Source organism: Vespa mandarinia, chromosome 17, assembly GCF_050613455.1.
Source record: "Vespa mandarinia isolate Hongniang chromosome 17, ASM5061345v1, whole genome shotgun sequence".
In the NCBI taxonomy this organism is placed as follows: Eukaryota; Metazoa; Arthropoda; class Insecta; order Hymenoptera; family Vespidae; genus Vespa; species Vespa mandarinia.
The window spans coordinates 210,137-230,757 of record NC_140826.1 but is presented as its reverse complement, the minus strand read 5'-3'; positions in this window follow the sequence as shown (position 1 = coordinate 230,757).

The window sequence follows — 20,621 nt, the reverse complement described above, 5'->3', positions numbered from 1 at the left end:
GCGAGTGACAAACGAACCCAAGCGGATGTCGTACTTGGAAATATTCCGACTTGTCGAAGGAGAGTTTTGCGAGTAACTTGCGAAAAAATGCGACTTTCGGGCTTGGAAATATTTTGACTTGTCGAGGAAAAATTATGCGACTGCCTCTTGAACCAGTTCAACTGCCATACTTGTAATTATTCCGAATAGGCAAAATAAATTTATACGAGTTCTTCTCGAACCAATGCGATTCTCGAATATAGAAATATTATTACTATTCGAGCAAAAGTTCTGCGCATATATTGTGATCCAATGAGACTATTGGACGTGGTAATATTCCGACTATGCATGGGAATGATACGAGAGTGCATTTCAGACCAATGCGACTATGGCATTTGGAAATATTCCGACTAATTGGGGAAAATGTTAAGAGATCCTCTTGCACCAATGCAACTGTGAAGTCTTGGACTTGGAAGTATATATATAACGATAAGAATAACGATATTAATAATAATTATTATTATTATAACAACGATACTAACAATAATAATAAAGATAACAATAATAACGATACAATAATAATAACAATAATCAAAACGATAATAATAATAATGAAAACATTAATAATAACGATAAAAACGATAATAATGGTAATAATGACGATAATAATAGTAATAATAATAAAAACAATAATAACGGTAATAACGATAATAACGATTATAAAGATAATTACGATAATAACGATAATGACGATAATAATAAAATTAACGACTATAACGATAATCACGATAACACAGACAATAACGTTAATAACTAAATAATAATAATAATAATAACGATAAAAACTATAAAAATGATAATATTATCGGTAATAAAATTAATATAATAATAATAAATACAATAATAACGATAATAAGGATAATAATAATAATAATAATAATAATAGCAAAAGCGTTAATAACGATAATAACAATAATAAAAATAATAACGATAATAATGATAATATCGATGAAAACGGTAATAACGATTATAATAACAAAAATAATAATAATAACCATAAAAATGATAATAATGATATTAATAACAAAGTAATAAAAATTTTCAAGATAATAACGGTAATTAAAATAATGACGATAATAATAATAATAATAATAATGATGATGATGATGATGATGATGATGATGATGATGATGATGATGATGATGATGATGATGATGATGATGATGATGATGATGATGATGATGATGATGATGATGATGATGATGATGATGATGATGATGATGATGATGATGATGACGATGACGATGACGATGATGATGATGACGATGACGATGACGATGACGATGACGATGATGACGATGACGATGACGATGACGATGACGATGACGATGATGATGATGATGATGATGATGATGATGATGATGATGATGATCATGATGATGATGATGATGATGATGATGATGATGATGATGATGATGATGATAATAATGATAATAATAATAATAATAATAATAATAATAATAATAATAATAACAATAATAATAATAATAATAATAATAATAATAATAATAATAATAATAATAACAATAATAATAATAATAATAATAATAATAATAATAACAATAATTTTCTCTATTTTTTTTGGTGGTCTGAGAATGCCAATCTTTACGTACTAACCCAGGCCTCCACCCGCCAAATGAACCCTTCACAATTTGGTTCCCCCAATAAAGTCCCTGGAGTATTGGGACCACGATTGAAATAAGCACCACCGACTAAACTCATTTCCATCCTAGTGGTATAGTGAAATCATGCAGGCACCGTCATGTGGCATTACTTCGGAATGACGACACTGCATCAAATCTCTATACGGGACTCTCCCTTCGGCTCTACGGGGCAGGAGCCTAGAGCAACATTGGGGGCAGCTCTATGGGCCGCCCATCTCCTTCTTTTTTCTCTGCAAGATGGCCCTGACGTACCAGACCACCTTGTTCCACTCCTCCTGACCTTGGAGCATTTTTTTCGACAATGTTGTCTGGCGAGATTTTTCTGAGGTCTTGCTCTAAGGCGAGTCGTTCGATGCTTCACCGAGCACATTTGAAGAATGTGTGGTGGGTGTCGTCGGCGGTCGAGTCTCCATAGGGCTGTTGCCGCTTGCTACCTTCCTCATTTTTGCAAGGTATGAGCAGTACAGGCCATGACCTGACAAGAATTAGGTGAGGTAGAAGTCGACGTTTCCCGCCTCCCGGTTTAGCCAGGTATCTAATCGGGCAGTCCATCTGCCCCTATGTTCTTGATCCCATCTGCTTTGCCAGTCCTCGATGCTACTAGACCACACGATCCTTGATGTATCCTCCTTCCCCAGAACGGGAATTAGCTGGTGGAAGAGTTGTCTCTCCTTGTCTAGTAGATCGATCGGGATTATCCACGCGACTGCTAGTACCGCGGGCTCTGAGACCGAGCGGTAGGGAACGTGATTCAGAGAGCGCTCCTCCTCTGTACCGCGGCTATGCGCCTGCGATATTTCTCGTGTCGCAGCGCCTCGGCCCAAACTTCCGCGCCGTACAGCATCACTGCTTCGGCGGCGCGCATCAGTAGTCATCTCATGCACGGTCGGGGTCCGTTGACATTTGCTATGAGTGTACCAAGCGAGGCTACTACTTTTGCCGCCTTGTCGGCTGCCCTAATTGTGTGCTCTCCAAAATTGAGCTTGTTGTCGAGCACTACTCCTAGGTATTTTACCGCCGACTTAGGCTGAACCGTTGGGTCTCCTACAGTTAAGCTGCGCAAGGTATTAATGCGCTTCTTCGTAAGTAGCACGATCTCTGTCTTCTGAGCTGCTAGAGATAACCCATGGTCTTTCATCCAGGAGATGATTCTGCGCATGACCTGGTTGAGCAGCAGCTGTGCTCCCTCCGTTTCTCTTGCGGTTGTGACAACCGCGATGTCATCTGCGTACTTCACCATGAAAGCACCATCAGGAATTGCCATATGTAGGATACCGCCGTAGAGAATATTCCAGATATCCGGTCCTAGTATGGAGCCCTGTGCCGCCCCCGATGTCAACACCAAACTTCTCGGACATTCGCCTGTATTGTATTCCTGGAAGTACTTGTTCAGGTAGTCCCCGAGTATTCGGAGTAGGTACTCCGGGACACTGAAATTACGTCCGAGCACTTCCATTGTCAAGTCCCACCTGACGGAGTTGAAAGCATTTTTCACGTCTAAGATGGCCATCAGACACAACAGGAGATAAAGCTGATTCCCGCGCTCCGTCAATTTAGCGTCCTTGACAACCTCCTGGACAGCGTGGATGATGGAGAAGCCGGATCGAAATCCATACTGGCGGGCAGCAAGATCGCCCGCTGCCTTCATGGTCGCGTGCATCCGTGGCCTATGCAGCATCTCCAAGAACTTGCCTGCCGTATCAAGCATACATATAGGCCTGTATGACGAAGCGGCATCTGTTGGACCCTTGTCTTTGCTTATGAGCACAATCCTCGCTTTCTTCCACGGGGAAGATGCTCTTCCTGAGACACATATTATACATGATTAGCAAGAGCTCAGGGTGAATCTGCGCGACGGCTTTCCTTACTTCCGCTGGAAGACCGTCTGGTCCTGGATATTTATTGTTCCACATAAAAGATGCGGCCATGAGTATCTCACTCTCCGTAAACTGTGACCCTTTAGGGCTGCCAGACGCAGCCGGGCTAATCTCTCTCTTCGGCTGTGAGGGGAATATTTTATGAACGATGTTCTCCAGGGTCCTCGCGTCCTGAGGAATTCCTTGTGTGTAAGTCCCTAGCTTGCGAGTGACGATCTGGTACCCTAATCCCCATGGATTCGCGTCGATATCTAGGCCCAGCCGTCTTTGGCTGGCCTTGATGGACCTCTTCAGTAATTTTTTGGTCGCTTGATACTATGCGGCCAAGGAGGCAGCGTCGACATCGCGTCTCTTCTCTCGTTGTGCTAACCTGCGAAGCCTTAAGTACATCTTGCGAAGATCTGCGATCTCGTACGTCCACCAGTATGCAGGACACCTCTGACGTTTCGTCCTCTTCTTTGGCACCACTATCGCGTAAGCCTTTTAGATGAGCTGCATAGTTGATGCAGTCATCCTCATGGCTTGTGCGGTTGACGATAGACTCGCAGGTACAATTTGATAGGATCTCCGACCTTCATCTATGACTGAAGACTGACTCTCTCGATCCATTTTTGCTATGTTCCACCTGGGGGGTTCGCGCTGCCCCTGTCACGGCTGGCTTCCAATCGTGTACGTCGAATAGGATGCACTGATGATCGCTCGCGGTGTAATCTTCGATCACCCACCAGCCTGCAACTCTTGCCACAAGGTGTTCATAGACTAGAATACGTCCAGGATCGTCTCTCTGTAGCCAGGACTTCGGAAGGCAGACGATGATCCTTTGTTGTGCACTACTAGCTTCAGTCTCGACATCACCTCCATGATACGTCTTCGTCTGGAGTCCGTCCTGCCCCCCTCCCCATTCGAGAGCTTTGGCATTGAGGTATCCAGCAACAACGAGATACCCTTGCTTTTCCCGCAGCGCGTCTTCCGGATCGTCCAATTTGGTCTGGAAGTCGTGCATCCGATCATTCGAGATGACCTATACGCTGACATAAGACATCGAGTTATATTTCACCCAAACGTAACCGCGTTCGGAGCCTTGATCCGACACATGTATCTGTCGGGGACCTGAGATCCAGACGGCCCAATTCGTCGACGTAACATCCTGCTCCTGCCCTGTCCTGGTACTGTTCGCTGATTAGAACAATATCAGCTTTTTTCACAGAGCAGAGTTGGGTTATGAGGTGTTGCGCCTTTCTGCTCTTATTGAGGTTACCCTACAGTAACCTTTTTTTTGTTGGCTATTGCAAGGACCTTCTGGAAGGCATTGCACGCCCTTGATCCGGCCAAGTGCTTCTTTGTGATTCTGAGTTTTGTGATTCTGCTCGTCTCCTACTTCTTTCCTCAGGGTTTCTGCGACTGAAGCCCTGATCTCCATAGTAGTCTCCTTGAGTTCAAGGAGATCCCCTCCCGTTCTGACCTGCCGGAACGATCTAACGACCAGCCCTGGAACGCTGGTCTTGATGCGCTGTCGGATGGCTCCGACTACGTCTGCGTAAGTTTTACCTTGCGCAGGTTTCAGGAGGATCGCGTCCGGCATCGTTCTCTTTCTCGTTCTCTTTCTCTGTCCTCCGATTTGCTCGGCTTCCTTTTCTCCTTCCACAGGTTTTTGTCTCCTTCTTCACTGATTTTTCTTTTTTTCTCTTACTCTTAACGACCTCCGTCCACTTGGTGGCTTCGGTCGTCGTCGCCTCTTGCCTCGGTCTTTTGAAGCTTTCTTCAGGGAACTGCGGCGGGCTTGTTGCTACTCTCTTAACTGCGCCAGCATCTGTTACAGAGTCTACCCATGGGCTCAGAGACTCAAACGAGGATCATCGCTTCCTTAATGACCTTTGTCCGAGATTTATACATGAGCTCGAGGCTGTCAATGATCTCTTCCACATCTGTGAGCCCTTGCTTAATCGCATTGTTTACGGTCGGCTGTCTAATCACAGCCGCCCTCATATTGGCAAGGAGGTCTTTCGTTTGCGCGAGTTTCTCTCTCTCTCCATCTTGTGGTGTCTCCTTCGCAGGCTGGATAGGTGACGTCAAGCCGGATAGCAGCATGCTCTCAACGGCCCTGGCTGCCCTTTTCCACTCCTCCAATTGGCTTTATTAACTTCTTAATAAAAAGGATAGTAATAACGATAATAATATCGATAATAATAAACGATATATTAACGATAGTAATGAAGGTTATTAATTACGATAATGATAAGGATAGTAATAAAGGTAATAATTACAATAATAATAACGATAATAATTTCCATAATAATAACGATAATAAAAAATCTAATAAATATAGTATTAATGGTACTAATGAAGGTATATTAATGGTAATAATAACGGTAATAATAACGATAATAATACCAATAATATTTACGAGAATAATATCGGTAATAATAATGATAAAATTAATGATAATAATAACGAAAATAATAAAGATAATAATAACGATAATAAGAACGAAAGTATAAAAGAAAGTATTTACGATAGTAATGAAAGTTATTAATAACGATAATAATAAGGATGATAAGGAAGAAAATACTAACGATAATAATAACGATAATAAAAACGATAATAATAAAGTTAATAAAAACGATAATAATAGATATAATAATATCGGTAATAATAACGATAATAATGGGGGATATAAAAAAGATAATAATAGCGATTCTAACAACGATAATAATAACGATAATAATGTCGATAATAATATGTCGATAATAATATAAATATAATAATAACGAGAATAATAACGGTAATAATAAGGGTAATAAAAACGGTAATAATAACAGTCATAATGACTGTAATAATAACGATAGTAATTACGATAATAATAGCGATAAAAAATAAGATGATAATAATAATAATACTAATAGCAATACTGATAATGATAATAATAACAATTAAGATTACGACAATAAAATCGGTATAAATAACCATAATAATTAAGATAATAATAACAATAATAATTACGATATCAATAATTAGAATAATAACGATATTAATGACGTTAGTAATAACGGTAAAATTATAAATAATGATAACGATAATAATAACGATAATAATAAAGGTACTATTAACGATAATAAAGAAGGTTAATAATAGCGATAATAATAAGGATATTAATGAGGATAATAATAAATATAGTAATAAAGATTGTAATGCAGATTAATAATATTGATAATAATAATGGTGATAATAAGGGTAACTAGAATGACAATAATAACGGTAATAATAACAACAATAATAAAGCTAATAATAATGGTAATATTAAGTTGGTGCAAATGAAATGTCGGATTCTTGATTGAATATATTAAACTGCATATCATTCTCCAAAAGCTGTTTATTTAACCAAAATATGCTCCATTTACTTCAATACACTTTTCCCAACGAGATTTTAATGCATAGATGCCTGTCTTGAAGAAATTCTGATCTTCAGAATCAATGAACTCTGATATGGCATTTTTCAGACTGTCTTCATTTTCGTACTGTAAAAACAGTTCTAAAAGTTTAACTAAATGAAAATTGGTTGACGAAAGATCCGGTGAATAAGGTGGGTGCTGCAAAATTTCATATTTTAATTAATTTAATTTCGCAATTGTTTTGTACAATGTATGTGGCCGAGCGTTGTCGTGGAGAAGTATTCGGCCATGCCAATTAACAAGTGATGGACGTATAATTTTCAATTTTTCATGGATTTCTTCAATGTACTGGCAATACTTTTCGGCTGCAATTGTCATTCCAGTTCGAAGGAATGAGTAGTGTATTACTCCAGTCACATTCCACCAAACTGTGATTAAAAGTTTCCGTGGAAGAAGTGGGAGTGGAGTATGAGCACAAACCTCATCCCTATCAAGCCACCGAGCACACATTTTCCTATTGTCGTAAAGAACCCATTTTTCATTACGAGTAATGATCCGATCGAAAAATGGATCTCGATTAAATAGGGTTAGCAATGATGAGCATAAGTTCAAGCGGTCCAGCTTATTTCGCTCGGTTAGTTCGTGCGGTATCCACTTATCTATTTTTTTCACCATGCCAATTTAAGAAAGATGTCTAAATGTTGTTGTATGGTCAATTTCCATTCTGGCAGAAAATTCCCTTGAAGAAACAGATGGATTCGTTTCCACCAATGCTATCAGAGCATCATTTTTCACAGACGTTTGGATATTCTATGCGGTTCATTTTGCAGGGAAAATTCACCAGAACGAAATTATTCTAACCAATGCTGCACTTTTCGATCGTTCACAGTACTCTCCCCAAACTCCTGATTTATATTGCGTGCAGCTTTTGTAGCATTATTACCAAGTTTATACTCATGTAGGAAAATTACACGAATATTGGTTGAATTCATATCGGTGCAAAATTCTAAGCAAATAAAAAAAGGGAACACGTTGGAGAAAATCCTCAATGTTAAAATATGACTCTGCCAATGAACAGTACGCCTATAAAGCAGGTCATGTCAAAAACAAAAACATAACAAAAACAGGGAGACAAACGTTCACATTTAAAGAAAACATTTCATATTGACATTTCATACGCACCAACCTAATAATACCGATAAAAATAATGATAATTATAACGATTATAATAAGGATAATAATAACGATAATAAGTACGATAATAATAATTATAATATTAATGATAGTAATTAAGGTTAATAATTACAATAATAATAAGGATAATAATACCGATAGCAATAACGGAAACAATAACTATAATAATAACGAGAATAATAACAATTATAATAAGGATAATAATATTAATAACAATAATAATAACGATTATTATGACGATAATAATAACGATGATAGTGATGATTATAATATTAATTTAGTTCTCTTTATTTCTATAATTTTGCAGTACTATTTCGTGTGTATATTAAAAGTTGTAATTCTTCCATCGTTGTATGGTTGTTTATTTTGTTTTTGCTTGTTGTTATTGGTTAATTCTCTTGTATTTTCTGTATGTATGGTTGCGAATCTCTGTATGTTTAGATTCTATATAGGTTTTATCTTTCTTATATTTCTTGTGTATGTCTTTGTAGGTTTTATTTTTCGTTAGATTTTATTTTTATCCTTTCTTCTTCAAGTTTTTCTTGTTCAAGGTGTTCGAATATGAATACAGTTTACTCCTAAGTATTTTTGTTTCTTTTTCCATAAGTGTGTTTTCTTGAGATACAATTTGTTGTAATCTATTCGTTCCAGCTCTAAATCTAATCTATTTTTGTATTTTTCATTATGACGGGTATTTGATTGGCTAGATATTGCCTTTTATGAAGTCAAATTCTGGATATTTGTTTATAAAAGTCGGATGTTGTCCTTATTTTCTTTAAGAACCTGCTTTACACATTAGGTGCTTATTACATGTAAGCCTAATTAATGATTTCCCTTTTTGTCGTTTCTTACGACAGGCAGAGATTACTGAGAGTATTCTTATATAAGAGATTTCATATTTTGTATAAGAAAATCTATTTCATAACAATTCAGTAAAATGTTATATACTGTTATACATACGAATATTTAGATTTTGTATTTTTTTCTATTTACCCGCTGTGATCGATATGAATGTACTTCATAGATGTCATAATTACAGCACGATTATGAACGATGTCGTATGGTAAACTCGTTATTGTCTCTCAGATGTTGATATGGTATATTTTTAGAATAACCAATTTATTGAGGTCGGTAACTTTAAGATAAAAGAGGAAAACTACCTAAAATTTGAGAAGTAGGATTGTAACATTTATATTGCAGAAGAAACTAATCATTTTTTTACATTGTTTAATTGTAGACAAATTTTTTAATTAGCCTTTTATAGCATAATCTTTATTTCTGAGTTTAAACAAGATTACTTACACTGCAGTTTATGATGTAATATAACAATTACACTACGTTAGTCATACTATAATTATACTAATATAAGTTACACTCAGTGTAATATGTTTTTATGTATTGTTGTGTTACTTGCCTGAAAGTTACTCGTTCGTGTAATATATGTGTAAATTTTAATATAAAGGTATTTAAGAAAGTATACAGAAAAGTATAGTAAAAGAAAAATTAATACAACAAAAGATTAATTGGTCTTTTGAGTAATTCTTGCGTTGGCTAAGCACATACATACATTCTTCGCTAGTTCAGATGAATTCATTATTATATATATTTGTGAAGGCTTATTTCATTTTTCGTCGTAACATTTATCATTGGTATTATAATATGTTTTTTGTAAATGAACATTTATATTTGCTAAATTTAAGTTATACTACATTAATCTACACCACGATAGTTATATTACAGAGTCAGTTATATTAACATAAGTTTAGTATCAAAATAATGAGTTAAAATTCGCTGATATTAACTTAAATCGTTAATAATCCAGTTGAGTTTTCTAGTTTAACAGCTATAAATTATTAATTGGTTATCATCATCTTATAATTTGAATCTGCGTTATGTTTCCGTCACCCACAATAAAGACATTTGCTCTATCAATTTTTAACGTATTAAATACCAAGCGTTAATTCTTTATTAATATACGTAGCTTCCAAATAATCAATCAATCAATTTGAATTTGTGATTTTATTATAAATTTGTTTAATCGTGTGTGTGTGTGTGTGTGTGTGTGTGTGTCGGGAAAGCGAATGATTGGAAGATATCTCTTCACTTTTGTTGTTACTCATTTTTATTTTACAACTTGAAATATAATCAATTACACCAAGAAGATCTAAATAAAAGTGAATAACTATGCCGTACCAATATAGCTTATAATGGACTAGTACAATTAATTAGCACTATAACTACAATATTACAAAAAGTTTAATATAATACATGTCAATGCAATGTAGCGCAATCACAAATAATATTTAATATCGTTCTAATTACAAGAGTATATTTGTACGAAGTATGAATACAGTGAACTAAGGCGTTGGGATAACGAATTCACGGTCACGACATTTATTCAATATCAGTTCCAAAGCTAGATTGCCTTCACTTCTTCCCAAGAAACCTTCCTTCAATTAAAAGTAAAAATAATATCTATTTTCCATTATTCTCAACGGCCAGTAGGCTTCCCAAAAATCTCTTAATCACTATCACATTTCTAACGTCCTATGACCGTGACAAATTTAGCGACCATGTGCCATTCCAGTCCTAAGCATTTACCATAATAAAACAATTTAGTTAAACTTTCTATAAGCGAATAAAAATAAACTATTATAATAAAATATTTAAAAATACTACAATTAAAAATAATCTAAAGGGGTATTCCCATGATTCTTCCAAAGGAAAATCTCAGTTTACTATCCGACATATATATATTCGTTTACGTATTATTATTTTACTTCTTTATATTATTCTTCACTGCTTGCTTTTTATTCATACGAAATATAAATTATATTTACTTTTATTCTTTCTATTATAGTTCAAAATTATATCAGAGAGTTAACTCGACACGCTGTTCTTTTCGTAACAATTGTAGTCGTAATTTAATAAATATTATAAAATATTATATAATACTTATATTATAAATATTATAAAAAAATTCTTGATTGTTAAGCTTTAATAATACAATATGTTCTCCATGTTCTCTTTAAAAAAGTAAATTATAAGTATTAAAAAATCAATGTGAATTAATAATTCCTTTTGTTCTGTGATTATTCTTAAAGAATAATTCAATGCAGCAAATACTATATTTATTAATTGAAAAAAAAATCAAAGTAATATTAATTAATAATATCTTTCAGAGCAAACAATAAGTAGAGATGAAGTTACTTTATGGAAATGGGTAGAAGTGTGTGTGATTCGAAAGAAGTGAGTGGCAATTGCAGAAAACAAAACGATAATTGTTGTTGCTAAGGGATCTGATCACAGATGGACAATAAATAAGTTGTAGAAAAGCAAAAGAATGTGCAACAATCTAAACGAAACTATATTATTCCAATAAATCATCTTATACAAAGAATTAAATTCATTAATTTTATAACAATAAGCAGAATGGAACTTCCTTATAATCTTTCAGAACTAGTATAAACAAATCAATAAAGATCTTTAACAATTAGTTAAAAAAATAAAAAAAGGAAGATAAAAAGATATACCAACTGTTCGTATAATTATAAAAACAAAAAATCCAACTGATTTTATGATTGTGACATTAAAACAAATACTGCTAGAAATGAATTTGCTAATTAATGAAAGAAAGACAGAACGTGTGAGCAGTTTATTGAAAGCAGACTCATTAGCTAAGTAGATGGAAAATGCCAGAACAAAAGCAAGAACTGAGAAAAACAAAGAAAATTGAAAAGAGAAATAAAAATTCTAAAACATGAAGCAAATGTTATTAGGCATGAAGTGATCATATTGGGACATAAATTGCAAATAACAATGGAAAAAATGCGAATAGTAAATATAAATCTTTCTGATAATGGTTAAAGTTCAAATACAAGAGAAAGGAACATTATTCGAAAGTTAGACAGTATTTTTAACTATATTTTTAATTTGTTGAATGACTTTGATGGTAACTATAAAAGATTTAAAACGAAATAATCAGTTACTTTTGAAAAACACATATGATTTGAGTGATGAAAAAACTAAAGTGATGGTATAACGATAGTTTCATTCTAATGTTGTATCAGAGTTCACATAGCCGTACAATTGATGTTTGGATTTCTTATAGTCAATACCATGTGGTATCATCCTCTTTAGGTATCATAATATTCTCTTAGTAGCATACTTTATCTGGGTTTTCATCGAACCTATTTAGTATACTAACGTTCTATGCTATACTTTTTGCAACATTCATCAGTAAATCTACTAATGAGCTATATGGTACTGATTTCATTTCTTATCTTTCTCTTTAAGTCTTTGAGTTCATCTCTTTGATTAGCTTTGTTTTAGAATCCATAGCACACAGACTGAATGAATCGAAACAGTACAAATACAATTTATTTAAAATGACGAGTTTACAATTGATTATTGCTAATGCGGTGTCGAGAAAGCGATTACCGCAAGAAATGTACAAAAATATGGTGTAACATCATTACGAAAGTATTACCATCTTAGGTTTGCTTAAGACGTTGTAACTATACGAGACGAGAATTGATATAAAAACGATAAAATTTTAAGTTTCCTATGAATTTTACTTATATAAGCGACCAATTAAAGGTCGAGCTTTAGAAAGAATTTAAAGGAAGAATTACACCCGCGATTTGCTCCCCCGATAAGCGATTAGAAGTACATAATATTTTTATAAGTTTCTTACACTGGAAGCCGAAATTTTGTAAAAGTTCTTCCTTTTTTGATGATTAGTAAAGTGTTACTTTTTAATCTCTGATATTTATTTTTTCTGCTGATGGTTGACGTGCATTCCGCGGTAATCTGTGCTAGATATAACATAGCAGCGGTATAATTTTGTTTGATGACAAATGCATATAAAGTATATGTATTTGTCGATTATTTTATCAAAAATAATTATTAACGTATACTTATTATATTATTATATTACGTACATCGGAACTCTACTAAACATACTAATTAATGTTGAATTATCTAGACCAAAAAGAGAAATACCACAATGCAAGCGGACCCAACTTTATGGACATACCAAAAACTATTGAAATTGAAATTCAATCTCTATCAAATGTGTACAAAAATATTTGATGACATAGTCCTCTGTCGTCAACAGGGTAGGATAGACAATGTCAAGTGCATAAACTGTAACAGTAATCATTCGACAAATTATAAAGGATATGGGGTAAGGAAACTGTTACAATAAAAAATATTTCCGATGCTAAGGAAAAAAAAATTAAAATATATTGCTTTTGATCAAAGTTATAAGGAACATCATTACAATAAAACAAACGCAAGTGTTAACAGATATTACACTCCAACAATCGATCATATTACACTAAGAAATTATATCGAAGAGACTAAACAAGTATAAATAATTTCAAAAGACTATAATATAGGGAACATTGAATATTAAAAAATTATTAAAACAAACAATTAAAAACACTGAAATCATAACAAAAATGATAATGAAGCAAAATTCCACTCTAAAGCAATAAATGCAACAAATAACCACAATGCTTCAAATTCTAATAAATACGCTACTAAGGAATAGGTAATGGATATTATTTACTAGTTAATAGATATTATTACATACAACTGAAAATAGCAGTCTGAAATATTAATGGTTAACAACGTAGAATTCAAAAAACCAAAGCATTCATATATGTATATACATGATATAGACATTCTAATAGTTTCCGAAATATATTTCACCAGTAGAAACTACATAAACATTCCATACTTTACTATTTACGACATGAAACATTCGACTTGTAAAGCATATGGTGAAACTGCTATAATTATCAAGAACGAAATTAAACATCATCTGCACAATAATATATCACACGATTACCTTCAAGCTGCTAGAATTACTGTAAAAACCTATAATAATTCATTTCAAATCTCGGCAATTTATGATCTGCAAAAATTTTAAACTACAACATATCAATGGAGCGATTTTTTCGCAGCAGGCGATTATAACGCAAAGTATCCGAACTGGTTCTTGACAGATGAATCAATTTACTGGCCTTCAGTTAGTAATAAAACTTCTAATCTACTAGATTTTGGCATCTTAAAAGATTTAAACCCATCGCATTTTAAAATTAAATCATGCTTAGAATTTAACTGTAACCACTTACCTATAATAATCACATACTTGAATACATTTTTTATAAGAAATTACTCACTTATAATAATTACATACTAGAATACATTTTTTATAAGAAATCAACAATCAACGGAGACATAAATTGGACGCTATTCAAAGAAATCCTAGAATTAAAACTGAACTGTAACATTCTGCTAAGGACCTCTCATCAAATTAAAGAAGCAGTTAACAACATAACAGATATTATACAAGAAGCTATGTGAGTAACAACTACACAAAATAATCTATCCAAAAGGACTCTGATATATCCTGACAATATTTTGTAAAAAATAAAACAAATAAGAAAGCAAGGCAAAATTAAGTGGCAGAAAAATGAAACAAAAAATAACAAAAGACAACTAAGCAAATAAACCAAAGAAATAAAACAAACTATACAAGACCACAATAACTAGAATTTGAAAGATAACTGAAATCACTTTCACCACCGAAGACAAAATACTCTTTTTGGAAGACAGTTAAAAGATTTAAAAGATCAATAATACTAGTACAAACCATATGAAGTTGATGACTCGCGGACAAAAAATACAGAAGTCTAAATAGAAACATTCACTGATTACCTAGAAAATATCTTCTAACGTACAATTTCAGTACCCAAAGAAATATAAACATCGATTCGAAATAATTTCGAAAAGCAACACAATCTAGTGAATATATTAAAAACACAACAGCAGAAGAAATAAGAATACTAATACTACAAATCAAAATAAAAAAATCATCAAGGTTACTTAATAAATGATAGAACACTAAAAGAACCTGAGACAATTAAAAGTCTAACGATCATATTTAGTGCAATATTTATTACGCATCCATCAATATTTTTCAAACATATGGAAACTCACAGAAATTATAATGCTCTCCAAATCTAATAAAGATCCGCACGATACTTCTTATAGATGATATTATTTTTACTATTATTATCAAAATTATTGAAGAAAATAATATATAAAAGAATGAAAAAAATTATTTCTAACAATAAACTAATCCTTGACCATCAATTCGGATGTAGAAATGCATTCTATCGTTGAACAAATACACAGTCTAACTAATACAGTAATTATAGCTTTAGAAGAGAAAAAGTATAATATAGCTGTCTTCATAGGTATAGAGAAAGCTTTCGACAAAATTTGACGCTATGGATTATTACAAACACTCAAAACACACCACTCTTATATTACAAATTCTAAAATCTTGTCTTTCTAGTTGTACATTTTATATAAAAATCAAGGACTAATATATTAAACAAATTAGAGTGCGGACATACCAACAAAGACCTAATACGTAATCCTAATATTTAGAGATGATACAGCAATGCTTACCATAGGAAAATATCCGCAACAAACAACTAATATATTAGAACAAATCAACTCTCTTGAACAATGGCTATGCAGAACGAAAATAAAGATAAATACTATTAAGTGCAAACACATCACGTTCACCTTAAGGAAAAATCAAATGTCGAAATTCAAATAAACAAAAAAGAAATTCCGCAAACAAAAACAATTAAGTATTTGAACTACAAAAACAATTAAGTATTTGAAATTCTAGATTAACATAGAAACATTATATCACTGCTAAAATCGAATAAATTCGATTAAAAAGAAGACAAATGACATGGCTAACCGATAAAAAATCCAAACGGAAACAAACTACTAATCTATAAAATAATAATCAAATCCATCTGGGAAAATGGGATACTACTATGGGGTATAACAACGAAAAGTCCCATAGCCATAATCAAAGCCCAACAGACTGTTATACTACGCATAATTATAAATGCTCCATGATATATCAATAAAGAAATAAGGAAGGATTTAAATATTTCTAAGATATAAGAAAAGATAATTAAGGCAATCAATGGCTACAAAAGAAGAATCGAAACACATATTAAGTCGCTAGCCAACAACATTAATAGTCAATACATTTTGCGAAGACTCAAAAGAACATATCTTGGAGACTTTTAATCTTACCAGAGACATTCTCTCAATGGAGACACCCTCCATATGTTACTTTTCACTAATACAACAATTTATTTAATGCCTATAACTGATAAATTGTAAAGAATATGGAAAATATATAAAAAGAACTAATAGATTTCTTACCAAGATGCCTTAATTATTTATGATGTATAATGTATTTATGATAATAGCAGATATGCACGGCTATTGTAATGACAATGCCCATGCAGCTATTAAAGAATATCATCACACATACCGTAAAGAATAATACAATATCGTACAGTGTCCGTAAATTGTCACGCATAATTACAAATGACAAAATGTACTACTTCGTGAAGAAAATAAAATTTACCGAGTTATGTAACAACTTGAAGACTTGTAAATTAATTATGAAGTTATGTAACCAATTGAAGAATACTGAATTTTTTAATAATAATTCTACATCAAGTCTTCTTAGAGCTTCATATCAATTACGAATATTTCAATCGACTATATGGCAAACTTTCCATGCTGATAACAGACATCTATATCATTATACACGAGTACAAGAACAAGTAATTATAAAAATGGGGTAGAATTTTATCAGTGCATACAATGCAAAAAGATAATTTGTTTCCATCAGAAATATTGTAGACTAATGAAGCGACGTTTACGAGAGGAGAAGTTTTTAATATTCGTAGCAATCATGTATGAGTATAAGAAAATTTATACATAACTCCAAAAGTTGCCTTTCAGCATTCCAGTTAATATGCAATGAAGGGTAGCCATGTAGAATGATATGTTATTAGAGCCAAATTGTTTATCACATTAAGTGCGAATAAATTTCTGAATTTTTTGAGAAATGAATTAGCATATCTGTTAAAAGATGTGCCATTGTTTCTCATTCAAAACTTACAGATATGATTAAGTAACCATTCTCTTCACAGATAGAGTAGGCTTCCAAATAATTTCTCTTATAGGAGTAGTCCACTTAATATTATTATTACTACTATTATTACCCTAATAATAATATATAATATAATAATATAATAACAACTAATTATTCACTTATATAATATTATTAATTTATAATTTATTTACAATATTAATATATATCATATAACACTAATTATTTTTAATAAAACATTCAACAAAATCTTTTTTGTCGCAAATTTATATATTAGTTATTACGTGTATTAATTATATTTATTATTTTCTATGCATTTGCCGTGAGACAAATGCCTATAGATGTCGTATATAGCACAAATTACTGCGAAATACAAGCCATTATCAAAGAAATATATAAATATGAGAGTTCAAGTACTAATACTACTTACCATACGAACCCGATTGTTATGTATTGTAAGAGGAATATATCCAAGTTTATACACCGATACGATAGGCGCATGATAGGCGGGACAGTGTTCCCGCTTGCGTTTATAGTTCACATTTTGTCCATATATGTCGCTGAAATTACACGCTTCAATTGAAATTTGATGAACATCCTTAACATCTGTCACTTATCTTTCTTTACAATTTCGATTACGCTGTTATAGGTGTGGACAGCTACATCATCCCTTTGATAGTAATAACATTAATCCTAGTTGTGCACACCTTAAAATAATTTTTAATTGTCTACTTGAGATGTGCTATAACCCAGACATTTTGAACAACTATCATTTATATAGAATGAATAATTTTGACTCCAATAAAATTCTGTACATTCTTTGAAGCCTTGGAAATAATAATCAATAGATTTGAAAACGCATTTCTAATTTTGACATTATAAAAAAAAAATCATGAATCATACAATACGCAAAAACTGACTTTTTATATTAAAAACTGAATATCTTATTTATTTTTCAATATTTCGAAAAAAATCTAATGATATAATCATCTTCAGATGAGCCTCTTTCAGAAAAAAATAAGTACTGAAACGATCGCTACCAAAAGTACAATTATTTTGAAGTACGAAAATAACTTAATTTGAGAAAGAAAAAGTAATCAATTATTCCATCAATCTCCATTATTTTTTGTTTTTTCCATTCATTTCATTGAAATATCGCCAATTAGGCGAATATTAATATATCTTTATTTCTCAAGAGGCTACGAGTAACTTCCGACTTTTAAATCTAAGTTATTCTAATTTAATTATAAAACTACTTATTTCTATTTATCCTTAATCTATTTTTGGATTTTTCTCTTTTTCTCATTTTTGCCTTGGCAATTCACTCCTTTCCATATACCCTGATATGCACCAATCCACCCCTATTGTCCATCGTAGAAACATTTCCTGCAACAACTTCTACCCTTCCACTATGTCTTCTTACCTATGTTTTATAATCTACTATTGTCCATAATAGCTCATCCCACACTCACAATCTCCTCGCTCAGTCATTTACAGACATTTTTTCTCCTTCTTCCATATTTTTCTTATCGCTATGCCTACTTCTTTTACCCTCTCTTGTATATGTCCCTCACTACCTCTATTCCGCTTCAGCATAATCCCTAAATACCTAAATATTTTTACTTCCTACAATCTGTTATTATAGTTTCATTTTACCGCCTTCTATCTAAATTTCATTATCTTCATTTTATTACATTTAGCGTTAGCTTCTTTCTATGTAGGTACATCTCTACTCCTTTTAACATCTTCCTCATTTCTTGCTGTCCTGCTAATAGTATTACATTGTTTGCATCATTCAGCATACATATATATTATAACATCCTCTATGCCGGTATAAGCTCAAGTAGATACTTCTACTTAAAATATTTTTTTCCGCAAGACAAATTTCCGCCATTTGCAGGACTTTTAAAATATTTTGACTTTTCTGTAGTAGACATTCCTATATCTTCAGTGAAACAATATAATTGCTCCATATAGAGTCTTTTCTAATGCTCTTAAGCAGAGCTATCAATGCATCTAATTTTGCCGCATTTAGTTTCCATTTAGTCCTCAACAATCTAAATGCTTTCGCTTCATTATAAATTCTCATATTTTACAATACTGTGGCCAATGATCATAAAAAATGCAGTCTTTACTTTTTCTTTCATAATATATCGCTTTGCATATTCTATCGGACTTGATACTAGCCTAAAAATATTATCAACTAGTGGTCTTCCAAATTTTTAACCTTCTTTTATTTCTTTTCAAACTGTTCCATCAGCAACTAATTTATTGGTTATGTCTAATAAATTGTCATGTTTTTCCATGTTATCTTTAATTTTATAAATTTTTGGTTCATTGAAATCTGGAGACTCTCCGTCTATGTTATTTATTTTTTCTAACATCGTCATATTTTTTAAATGTCTCACTATTTCTGAATTAAATATTCATCACAAAATAATATACTAAGTGAGCCCATAATTATGAAAGTGGTCTAAATCAAAATTTAAAAATTATGAGTTTATCAGTTATTTCACACCACATTATTTTTAATTAAATTAATTCAATATAATTTATACGATATTGTAAAAATAAACCATTAGATAGTGGTTGTAATTTTAACATTATATGGAATTCATTTAGTGTTAATTATGAAAGTGCTCTAAGTCAAAAATTTAAAGAAATTATATAAATTATATAAGATAAAGGCTGTACGAGAACATATTTTAAGTTTCCCAGCATATGTATGAGAGCCACTACACTAGAGCTCATCATATTTCTGGTCGAAAATATTTGAATTCTGATTCAGATATTCGTAAAATGTATAGCCTACATGTAGAGAAATTTGAGGAAAAAAACCAATCATTTGTTAAGGAGTGGATCTATAGGAAAGTATTTAATACTAAATTTAATTTAAATTTCTATGCTCCTCGAAAAGACATGTGCCAAAAATGTGATTTATTGAAGGGAAAAATCGAAGCAAGCAGTAATGAGGAAGAGAAGTTACATCTTAGACAAAGTCATGATTTACATTTGCAAAATGTCGAACGAGCTAGAAACTGTCTTGCAAAAGACCAAAAAAAATCAAAAGAAAATCCCAGGGAATATTATGGAATTTCATTTGATTTGCAAAAACCACTCCCGTATCCAAAACTTTGTTTCGTTAGCTTATTATAAACGAAATATGTACGTATATAACTTGGGTTTCTATAATTTCTATGATGACAATGTCAAGATGTATGTATGGGATGAAACTACAGCTTTCAGGAAGTAGCATCACGTATTTTAATGCATATGGAGGATATAACTACCCAAAACCACGTACAGTGATGCTTGTTCAGGCCAAAATCGTAACATTAAAATAGTATTGACATGGATGAAAATTGCTCAGTCATTAAATAATAATGGTGAAACGGTAGACCAGAAATTTTTGGTATTTGGTCATTCCTTTCTACCGAATTACCGT